The sequence below is a fragment of the Chiloscyllium plagiosum genome, unplaced genomic scaffold (genome assembly GCF_037043375.1).
Source record: "Chiloscyllium plagiosum isolate Xiang-an unplaced genomic scaffold, Cpla_swu_hap1 HiC_scaffold_13, whole genome shotgun sequence".
Lineage (NCBI taxonomy): Eukaryota > Metazoa > Chordata > Chondrichthyes > Orectolobiformes > Hemiscylliidae > Chiloscyllium > Chiloscyllium plagiosum.
This window is the reverse complement of record NW_028270151.1, coordinates 26941693-26954527: the sequence shown is the minus strand read 5'-3', so window position 1 is coordinate 26954527 and position 12835 is coordinate 26941693.

The window sequence follows — 12835 nt, the reverse complement described above, 5'->3', positions numbered from 1 at the left end:
GCTTCTCAAAGCTTGCTTTCATTCTGCTGACTATGCCCTTCTGATTTTTATGCTGACCAAATTAAAGGTGCAACTGACATACTCAAGTTGCTGGCACATTTATTGGCAAAATTCGCACATTCATTAATATCTCATGATTTCCCATTTCTTTTTGGGAACGAAGTATTCTATTACACACTTGAGTTGTGGCAATGATTGAGTGGAAAGAATTGTCTCCCAAACCATATGATCTTTGTGAAGACATTGCAGATGTGTACATCTTAGATTAAGTAAAGATAATCCAGGATGCATAAAAAAGGTTCAATTATTAGGATAGATTGTGCAAACAACACTTAAATTACGTTGAAGACTAAAGTGATCAATAGTGTAGCTCGAATGCAGCTAATGATATCTGGTGGAGAAATCTGAAACACGCATAACCTCAAAAATAGGTCTCAACCATTGAGAATGTTGAAATGTAATATTTCTCTATGTAAGAGGCAATGGAAATATGGACACTCAAACAAGTCACTTCAAGTTTGGTAAATGGAACTGCGATCAAATCTGAGATTGACACAATTTTCCTCGCTGCTGAAAATGTGTTGCTGGAAAAGCACAGCAGGTCAGGCACAATCCAAGGAGCAGGAGAATCGACGTTTCGGGCATGAGCCCTTCTTCAGGAATGTTTTCCCTTTCCTGAAGAAGGGCTCATGCCCGAAACGTCGATTCTCCTGCTCCTTGGATGCTGCCTGACCTGCTGCGCTTTTCCAGCAACACATTTTCAGCTCTGATCTCCAGCATCTGCAGTCCTCACTTTCTCCTAGAAAATTTTCCTCGGCAAATATTAAATAGTTGCCGATGAATACTGATCTAATTTAATGGGGGAACAGATTCAAGGAGATAATAAGATAGAAATAGAAACAGAAGTCGATCAGTCAAACAATCAAAGAGAAAATGGCTGATCATATACATTACTACTGTTTTCCTGCACTCTCCCAGCATCACTGAACGGGCATAATGTGTAGAACTCTATCAATATCAGTCTTGACTGTAGAAAATGCTGGACCCTTCACAACCGTATGGGTCAGAAAATTCCAAATATTTTCACCCTCTGAGTGAAGAATTTCCTCTAATCACAGTTTAAAATGACCTGCACTTATTCTGAGGTTCTTTCTTTTGGTTTTAGACCCCCATCCAAGAGACGCATCTTAAGGTGTCGATCCATGCAAGAAATTTATATTTTTGAATAAGAATGCACCACATTTTTCTCAACTCAAAAGAATAAGCGTGGTCCAGTCTATTTAATATTTCATAATGGATCCTACCTGGAATTACTTTGGTGTACCTTTGTTGGCCTCCCTGTTGTGACAAATGTACCTTTCTATAGAAAAGGAGACACAACTATACACAATTTTGCAGGTGTGCCCTCACTATTTCTCTCTACTTGCAGTAAGAAATATTTGCTCCTATACTTAAATCTTCTTCTGCAAAATATTATTTGCCTTCAGAATTTCTTCTTTATCTGTAAATTAACTTTCGATATCTCATGATGAAGGACACAAGTCTGTATGAAGTTTAACACTTTATCTCATCTTTTTCGACATGGCATTCCATGTGCAATTTTTTGTCTTCTTATGTCGCCTATCCATATCCTCTTGAAGTCTACACTGCATCTTCCTCACAATTCACACTCACTTGTAAACATTTCTTTCGAAACAAAGAAATATTGTATTTAATATCATTATCCTCCTCCATGAATTATCTTATGAATAGCTGGGGCCCAAATACTGAACCTCGCAATTCCCTACTTATTCCACTTTGTCAACCTGAAAATGATCATTTTTTTCTGACACTTACTTTCATGTTTTAATCAGTTTTAAATCCATGCCTAATTCTTAATCACATGTGCCATTTTTAACCAACGTCTAATGTGGGACTTTGTCAAACAAATTTCTGAATTTTTTCATGTATTATGACTAATGTTCGCCTTATCTACTGTGCTTGTTACATTCTGAGACAAACAAATAGCAACATTTCTTTGAAGTAGGAAAGCAGAAAAGGCTACATGGAGGTGATCACGCATCTTAGGTGATGTTAACCCAAGGCATGTGACGGATTTCTGAAACAAAACATCCAAGTATCTTTGACTTCCCTAAAGTGATACAACGTATGCAGATCGAACTCAAGTTCAATTCTCTGTATTCTTCAGGTTGCTTTTATTTGTTGCAGATGTGGTTGCCATTCATTCCTGCGCAACCAGGATCTTTTACGCGTTGTGGCTGTTATACAACGCCTGTCCTATTGTCTTTATTGTGCAAATCATTTTATGTAATCTAATTCCTTGTTCTCGTCCTCATCTAATACTTCACCCATCCAAGTATGTATTGAAGACACACTCAGTGCACAGAGTGACATGTATAATGCAGTTATACCCTTGACAAACAATAAAGCAAAATAAATCTGTTAAAGCTAGTTACTTTGTTAAATAAGTGAGCTTGTATATTGCTGTTTTGGCCTGAAATAATCTTGATTTATTTCTTTTAAAAGGTACTCTGCTTCTTTTAAACAGTAATGTGCAGTTTATTGCTAAATTAAATCAAATATTAGACTTTTAGACAAGATTAAAGACCTTAAATTCTCCTGAAACATCCAATTCACAGCTTTACTATTTGCAGCTATTCGATGCCGAGAAACAGCAATACAATAATTTCCAGACCTTTATTGTTTTTGAGATTGCTGCGACGGCAATGATCGTTGAAGTTAATTCCTTGCAATCCAAGTTTATCATGGATTCTTTTGAGATTGCCCCTTTCTAAGTCATTCTTCGAAAAGTGCTGCCTTATCTGTTGGTGCCATTTTTTTTTTAAAATGCACACTCATAAACTGATGTGGATGTGAGATCAAAAACGTTCAATTTTTGTTTCCTTCAAATTGAATTGAAATGTCGACCTCGCTTGAGCAGATGTTAATTCGTCAGCTCATCTGAATAAATTAGTTAGTGGCAGGCATCATGGTGGTCATACCGTATCATCCACTGCTCAGATTCAATGGGCTGAAGAGCGATCTTTTTGATCTTTACGACTTTAAGCGCCAATATGCAAAACCAAGCATTTCTTTGAAAACGGAAGTGAGAATTGGTCAGTAGATGTTTGCTTTGTACAAGGGTATGAAACTTCTTTTAAATTTACTCATGGGGCATGAATGGGACATTTGGTACACTCACAATTTCATTAGAGAGGGACTTCCAGGATTTTGACTAAGTGACAGTGAACGAACTGCACAATATTTTCAAATGTGGATGGCAAGTAGTTTGGAGAAAACTTGCAGGCGGTGATATTCCTATGTGTATGCTGTGTTTGTCCTAGGTGGGAGTAATCGTGGGTTTGGAACGTGCTACCCAAGAATCATGTAGTGGTACACAGTGCTGCTACTGAACATAGATGATAGAACGAGTGATTGTTTGTGGGTGCTGTGCCAGTGAAGCAGCTTGTTTTGTACTGGATGGTGTCAAGCAAATATTAACTACCATTTTTCTCCATAAGCCGAGATATTGCCCAAATCATTCTACATTTGTCTAGAGACTATTCTAGTATCCAGCAAGTTATGAATAGTGTTGGTTATTGTGCGAAAATCCCAATTTCTGACGAAATTGTGGAGGGAAGGTCATTGATGATACAATTTTTAATGGTTAGGCCGAGGACACTACATTGAGGACCCCTTTGTAGGTGTCCTGCAGCTAAGATGAAGGTCCTGTTAAATACCACGTCCATCTTCACAGAACAAGTCCAGATGGGGTTTGTCCACTGATTCCGATTGAATTCAGCTTTGCTGCGACCCCTTGATGCCACATCAAATCAAATGCGCCTTTCAAGTAAAGAGCAGTCACTCACCTTACCTCTGCACTTCAGCAATTTTGTCCCATGTTAGAACCAGAACTGTAATGATGTGAGTAGCTGAATGGCCTTACTGGAACCCAACGTGAGCGTCAGTGAGCGGGTTATTACTGAGCAGGTACTGCTTAATAGCACAGATGATGACGTTCCATCACTTCATTGATGAACGACACGAGACTGGTGTGACAGTACTTGGCTGAGATGGATTTGTCCAGGTATTTGTGTTAAAGAGACTTGCCACATCGTCAAGTCAATGCTACAGTTGCTGTTGCGTTGGAACTGCTCTCCAGGGGCAACGTTTTCATACAGATAGTTGAGCGTGTATGTATCGAGCTACCAGAGGAATTGGTGGAGCCAGATACAATTACGATATTTAAAAGGCATCTAGATGGGTACATGAATGGGAAGGGTTTAGCAGGAAAGGTTCCCAATGCTGGTAAATGGGACTAGGTCAGATTAGGATATCTGTTCAGCATGGACAAGTTGGACTGAAGTGTCTGTTTCCACGCTGTACAACTCTATGAAGCTGCAACTCATTCAAGATTAGACTTGACAAGATTGCAGAGTTGAGACCTGACCACTTGGTTGTGGGATTACTTAGCTCTGCCTATTACTTGATGCTGATGGTGCTTTTGATACACATAGTTTTGAATTAGAACTTCACCATTTTGTGACCTCATTTTTGTATGCGTGACTGATGCTGCTCCTGTCATCCCTCCTCTACTTTCCATTTAACCAAGGTGATACATTGGTTTGAATGGAATGGTTGAGTGGGGGATATGCTGGGCCATAAGGTTGCATATTCTTCTGGACTATGATCCTGCTGCTCCAGATGGCCTATAACATCTCATGGATATAGAGTCTAGAGTTTCTAGGTCTGTTCTTAGTCTGTCCCATTTAGCATAGCGATGGAGTTACAGAACTCAACATGAAGACAGGAGCTCATGTCCACAAGGACTGTGCAGTCGTCACTCTTATTGGTATCATCTCGGGCAATTGTATTCTCAGCAAATAGAGTGGTAAGGACTTTTAGAATTTTAGAATTAACTTTATTATCACATGTACTCACATGAATACAGCGAAAAGTTTACAAGTCGCCACTTACAGGACCATCTTAGGCACCAAGGTACCTACTTTATGAAGTTGAAGGCACGTACTGTACTTTTAAGAGAAAGAGAATGCTGTTCTGAACTGAGAGCTTATAAGCATTAGATGGCAGTCCCACAGTGTACTGGAAAATTGAAAACATGTACCACCTGGCTGTGAGATAGATACTTGAGGTTTGGTTGCTGTTTTGATAACAATTAGAATTTAACCAATTAGTTTAAATTATGCCGCATGATACTAAAACCCAATCGACCTTGAATTTATTGCTTTGGCAACATTGAACCAATGAGATGATCTGATGTTGGGGGTGGGTGGGGGGGGGGGGGGGGCACATAAAATGTGGACATTTGAAGATTGGTCAGAGAGTAACTGCCTTAGAGGGAGAAACTCATGGAGAGCTAATTGCCCATCTACCATCTCAATTTCTTTTTTAAAAACTATCAAAAGTAGTTTTTCATATGAAACAGACTCACAGTAAGAAGAAAGAAGTTGTCCCGGGGAAATAAACAGGTGGAAGAGTGAAGGCGCAGAAGCAGACAGCGAATGACTGTGTGGTTTTGAAATTAAGTTGATGTAATTTTTAATAAGTGTCTTATTGGAACAGCATATCATTATAGAGATGGAGGCAGAGAGTAAGCAGTTAAGAGAAAAGGGGGCTTGGAGTTGTGGATAGTTGTTGCTTAATTTTCACTTTCACAGTTAAAAATTGAATTGATGTGTTTTTCTTTAAATAGTGAAATTTAGGAGTTATCTGTCCCTCGTATTTTAACAGATTACAAGGTGAACTAGGAGAAAGTGAGGACTGCAAATGCTGGAGATCAGAGCTGAAAATTACAAGATTGCAAGGTGAGGCAAGCTGAGTAGCCTGTTTGGTTTAATTAACAGAGCGATTCACCTCTGTGCCATTATGCCGAGGTGCAGATTCTTCAGTAGAAATTCTGAGAAAAAAAATGAGGAAAATAAATAAACATAAAGTTCATCAACAAATTAGACAAATTGAGAATTAAGAGGTCAGAATAACACTCTTTCCAATTCAGACTGCGCTGGGCCTCACCTCGAGGCCGGGAGTGGCTGCAATCACGTTTTATCTTAAACTGAGGTGTTTAGTAAATATGTCTGCAACTGAAGCTAACTCTTGGCAACCATGAATTAAGCTCCATAAGTAGTCACGCAGGGAGAAATAATTTCACGTTTGATGCCAGTTCCTATCATTAATTAAGGGATGTTGAATCTAACTAAGTATCCACAGTTCTGCTGTCAATTTACGCTCCTATAACATTTTCAGAAAATAATTTACCCTGCATAATTTGCTGAATGAATAAAAACTACACTCACCTATCATTAGGATTTTATTTTACGAGACAGCAGATCAATTCCTTTTACAAATTTTATAAACACACGAATCTAATGCTGAAAAGGCCAAGCAATCACGTCAGTGCTCTGGACTAGCTTGAGCCAGAGACATTTACATAAATGATTTGGATGCGAGCATAAGAGATACAGTTAATAAGTTTGCAGATGACACCAAAATTGGAGTTGTAGTGGACAGCGAAAAGGGTTACCTCAGATTACAAAAGGATCTTGACCAGATGGGACAATGGCATGAGAAGTGGCAGATGGAGTTTAATTCAGATAAATGCGAGATGCTGCATTTTGGGAAAGCAAATCTTCGCAGGACGTATACACTGAATGGAATGGTCCTAGGGAGTGTTGCTGAACAAAGAGACTTTGGAGTGCAGATTCATAACTCCTTGAAAGTGGAGTCGCAGGTAGATAGGATAGTGAAGAAAGCGTTTGGTATGCTTTCCTTTAATGGTCAGAGTATTGATTACAGGAGTTGGAAGGTCATGTTGTGGCTTTACAGGACATTGGTTAAGCTACTGTTGGAAGAGTGCGTGTAATTCTGGTCTCCTTCTGATCAGAAAGATGTTGTGAAACTTGAAAGGGTTCAGAAAAGATATACAAGGATGTTGCCAGGGTTGGAGGATTTGAACTATAGGGAGAGGCTGAACAGGCTGGGGCTGTTTTCCCTGGAGCATCGGAGGCTGAGGGGTGACCTTATAGAGGTTTACAAAATTATGAGGGATATGGATAGGGTAAATAGGCAAAGTCTTTTCCCTGGGGTTGAGGAGTCCACAACTAGAGGGCATAGTTTTAGGGTGACAGGGGAAAAATATAAAAGAGACCTATGGGCCAACGTTTTCACACAGAGGGTGGTACGTGTATGGAATGAGCTGCCAGAGGACGTGGTGGAGGCTGGTACAATTGCAACATTTAAGAGGCATTTGGATGGATAAATGAATAGGAAGGGTTTGGTGGGATATGGGCTGGGTGCTGGCAGGTGGGACTAGATTGGTTTGGGATATCTGGTCGACATGGACGGGTTGGACCAAAGGGTCTGTTTCCATGCTGTACATCTCTATGAGTCTATGACTCTATAAGCAAGTGGCTTTTCTCCCAGAGGGCTGCAGCATTGCTCTCTCTTTAGAGACCATGTCTGGTGGTCAGCTTAAATGGAGGGTTAAGACATCTCAAGCGAGGGGCGACATTGAAGAAGTGCTTATCTGGTGATTTCATGTGGTTTGGGAATCGAACTCAACCTGTTAACGTCACTCTGAACCACAAAGCAGCAGGGCTAAACTACGGTATATCTTCAAAATAAATCGACATGCCATCGCTCATGGATTGCTCTTGAGCAGTAGTGTGTGTGAAAGCAATTCGGAGAGGCAGGATATACGTGTATCGCAGGAGTCGAAAATCTAGTTACAAAAACTTACATCTGATCTTTGACAAATATCATTGATTGAACTGAAATGTTCTGAAATTGCAACTCATGATCAAATTCCACTTGAGTATTTGATTGATTTTGTTCGACAATGTGCTGTCGAACATTGAATATGGCTGGTGTCCCCTAACTGTCCATCACAAGAAACACAAAAGAAAAGATAATTCACTCATAATTAACTGACCCACTCTGAAAGAGTCAGTATCCAAATCAGTGTGGGTTATGTAAAGATTTTACTTCATCACATAAAAGATCAAGAGTTGAAAGAAAGGTGGTGGAGATTGAATGATCTGGCTTGAGTCAAGCATTATATGCAAATTAGTTTGTTTCACTGTAAACAAATAATGTCCACTAATTTCAACAAAGGATTTGAGTTCTAATTTTCCACTAGTCAGCATTTTAAAAAAATCCAAAACATCTGTTACCCCATGTCGATTTCACATTTGGCCTGGTCTCTCCTGAATGTTCTTTAACTGCATCATTTTTATGCATTGAATTAAAATGAAATCAGTAAGTTAGACTTCAATTAATTGATCAAAGATCCTTCATTATACCCTGTCTCCGATTGGGAACGTGACTTGAGTCACTTTTCCATTTTCAGATATTTGATGCGTAGCCTTCCCAGAATTAAATTGCTCAGTTTGTAATTCGAGCTGATTTCTAGGTTAAAGTAGGCAAGCATTCCATGGGATTTTCTTAAAAAGATTTTCAAAAAAACAGCGAGAGTTCCAATGATTCATGCTCAGCGTCAATTGCTTTCGTCATGAAGTGATGACAAAATTAATCATTATTATTTTACAAGAAGCATAAAAATATATTTATACTAAGTATCTAATATCAAAATGTTAATATGACTACTATAGGCCAAGAAGCTTTCCAAACTGATGAAAATGGCTGCTACTTCTCATACATGAAATCTGGTCTCAGAAAAAAAACAAGAGGACACACACTCTGTTTCAAATGTAACTACATTCCATATAACAAGACATTCTGTTCAAGAATGTGGGGAAGAGGATGATGCCAGAAATTGGCCATGCAACAAAACAACCAAGATCTGGAAGTAGAAAGAGACAACTGAATGCCAGCAGAAATAATCCTCAATTCACCTACATGGCTGTTTGAAAAGCCTGATCCTGTATGTTAAATTCAGGGCCACCACCTACATCTGACATCCCATCTACAAGGAACATCGCTCATCCCATGCTGGCAACGTTCTGACAAATTTCTTCAACCAAATCTCCAAATGAGAAAGAAGACTCCGCTATATGTACAGGAGCTCTTTATGGCCAATCCAATGTTATTCAGAGTTACATATATGACACCCAAACATTCAAATAACTTTTAACACCAGATCTGTTATTTTTGCAAGTGGAATTGTTTGCGTGTGCTCCACATGCAGTGTTTGAATGGGTGTTTATTGAATTTGACAATATTGAGAAAAGGCTGGTTTTAGATGGTAGAACTCACACTTATGTCACAGTAGCAGGCAACCCCAGGCACACGCAGTTGTCAGGCTACATGTTACAGAGGAAGGAATAAAAGGGGTGGCTTCATTCTTTTGGAAAGCTTGCAAAGGTCTGAAGCCAGCAGGCTCTAGGTCACTCTCCAAAAATTCGATGATATGTGAATTGGTTTCTGCACCAAGTTGGTGCGGACACAGACTTGGTGAAACTGCGGTGAGAACAGAACAGCAGGGAAACTTGAATAGCTTTCAACATGCTTGGCATTCATTATAACATGATTCATTAACACGACAACATGGTTTCCTCGTCTTTACTGTTATCCTCTGATATTTTGACCGAAAAGAAATCTACCAATCTGATTCGTGAAATTTTCAATCATTTTGAAGAAGAAAATTTTCCAAGTTTTCATCGTGAATTACCCAGATGTAAGGTTACGCTATTCACCTCCCCATCCCTCATCCTTCCCCCAACACCTTGAATTAGGTTATTTTTGAATATTAGGCTATTTTTACGCTACTAAACAGTTTTTAAAAACATTTTGTGTACCTCCTTTACATTATCTCTACAAATTTGTTTAAGGACGTGCGAGGTACACGAGCCGAATGGACCGCAACCAGCTCCTTGAAGGTCTGTGAAAATATTTAAAAAAACATCAATGACAACCCGGCCATCTGAAAGTTATTAACGTCTTTCGATGCCACTCCTGAGCTCTTGATGGGCTATGTATTTCTGGTGGGTCACAGTTTCCGTGCTGTCTTGCAGTTCGCAGCTAATTTCTTCCAATTTACAAGAAATACAAGTAATCCTCTTCTCCCATTCATCCATCCTCTGAAGCATTTGTCTGAAAGATGTCTCCGCTGCCTTCATACAACTGTGATATTCTGCGGAAGATATCATTACTGAGATGTGAGTGCTTGAATCCTTGGTAGAAGATGGTGATGTCCCCATCTTCTGTTGATTAATCGTTGTGTCAATCGCCTTTTCTGGTTCACCTTGCCTTGAAGTTTGCACTTTAACCGTTGAGAGCCTTTCTGACTTCTTCGCATTGTCTTGAAAATCGGTGTCTCCATCATGTTTGTCCAAGTGAGATGCCATGATGATCCAGTGAACAGTGAGGCAGAAGTTGAGGTCCAGTAGCTAATTCCTCACTGAAATATTCAGATAATTATTATCCAGGCGGCAACTTTCTTGCAAGATATTCCTTGTGACGCGAGGCGGAAAACACTTTTCAGCTCAGCAGAAGGCGGCAGTTCTAAGAGACATAGAGACTGGGTGTAAATGATACAGAAGTAATTCGAAAAAATACATAAAACTTAAAATATTTACGGTAATTGCCATCTAGTTTCTTAAAACGATACAATTTGTCGGAAACATTTAAGTTTTTAGTGCGACCACCCTCCCCGAACCCTCGTTTCGCTTCAACAGACATTGCGGACACGGAGTCTGCTGCACAAGAAATGGTCTTTCACTTTAACTGTCAACAACTGTTTGACCCTGACTAGGAATGGAAACGTATAAAGTCAGTCCTCGCGCTCCAGGTTCATCCAGAATCCCAAACATTGTCCCTTTTTGAGGTTAACGGGCAGATTTGTTTTGTCGGTATTAATGATGAGTTGACATTAAGATGAATTCAGCAAATCGCCCATGGCTGGGGCTCGTGCAATGTCATACTTACCACTAAGCTAGTCACCTGAGATACAGTCACTCCTGCGTTTTTAATAGATGCTGATGGTGCTAATGTCTAACGAGGTGTTGGTTCATTGATCATTGGTCACACGGCAGCGCAGTTCGTTTTGTGCCCTCTTAATATGTTTACTGCTGACGCCTCGCTTCAGTTCGGATTTAGTCAATCGACAGACTTACTTGCAACATTGTAATACTTAAGGCATATCATGTTTTCGTTCTTGCTAAGCAGGCTGCGTGTTTGTAAAGAAATGTACGATTTGTTTCGATTTCAAGGCTGAATAACACAATGAGGAAGCTCATTCAAGTCCCATTGCGTGATAACTGAAAATACTTTGTAAATTATTACGTAATACATTCAATACTAGCATTTAGAGATGGGCAACAAGCAGCAATTGAAACATATCCAATGCTCAGTTATATATTAAGGCAGTTGTAATTAAGTATTGAAGGAGACTGGCTCTGGGAGGTATTTCGTACTTGTCATTCTGGTATCTCACACATCGACAGGTAAATGTGTTTGCCACCCTATCACACTTAATTGATACAATTACGTTATTTAACTATATTCGGGGTTACTACTTAAATGTAAGGTGGGAGATTCGTTTGTTTATGACGGCCCGTTTCTCTCAACGATGGGTCTTATATATGCCTAATAGCGAAATAACATTAGCAGAAATCCAAATTTCACATATCTATTTCCTCCCACTTTGCATTTTTTTATTAAAATCGTTTTATGATTCTGTTTCTTCTCATCTGTCTCTTTACTATTATGTTCCTCTTGTGCTCAGTCTTTCTCTGTGCGAATCCACAGCGAGTGTGAATTTTGAGAGAATAGTAACATTCCTTTCAAGATGAAGACATTTTAATACATGTGACAGACTCTGTCACGCTGCTGTCACTATATCCTGGCTCCGATTAGCATATCTCTGCTAATGCCTCTTCTCACCCTGATGAGCCTTTCATATTCTCTGGTTGTTTCTATTTTATTTTCATTGCAATATAATTCAATTTATTAGCCCTTCTACCTAATTTTCCATGTGCCGCTTTCGACTAACATGCATAATAAAAACGTGGCTAGTATGTTTTACCCAATATCAGACAGATCATGACATTAAAAAAATACTCAGTTCCAAGTGCAACATAATGTACCTCATGATTTGAATAAAGTTAAAAATCACACAACGCCAGGTTATAGTCCAATGGGTTTAATTGGAAGCACGAGCTTCCAAGTTGTGGTTGTCACCTGATGAAGGAGCAGCGCTTCGAAAGCGAGTGCTTTCAATTAAACCTGTTGGACTATAACCTGGTGTTGTGTGATTTTTGCCCAGTCCAACACGGCATCTCCAGATCATGATTAGAATATTTCATTATCGCTGTTCGATTATGTGTCCATTCACTCTCTTCATAATGTGGCACGTTATTAGTGTGTGAGTGAGACAGATACTACATTAAACTCTCGTCTAACAGGCTAAGATGAATTTAGATGCAATGAGAAAAAAAAGTGTGATTAATTTCATTTATTTTACAGTACATCGATGGTTGAACACTTTTGACGGCATGTCAGTTTTGCCCTCTGTGAGGGCATGAAAATGAGTCTTTATGGAAGTAGAGAAATCTTGATTCCGTGTCCTCAGCTCATCGTCTCCCTGGATATTTTCCTTTCTCTTCACTAGTTTTATCTGTTCTTGTACATTTTTATTTATTTTTCCCTGTCACGGCATATTATTCCAACAGTTATTCCCTGTTGACCAATTGGCCATATTGAATTTCTTCTGGGTTTGCAGTTGGGTCTCGCCCAACCAGCAAATTCCATCTCTCCCTGTAATAGGCAAGGATATTGCCCACCTGAAATTTTGCATTTTGATGAATTTAGTTTCCTTTGTTTATTGGTCATTAGGTAACTGCATCTATTTTTTTTTGAA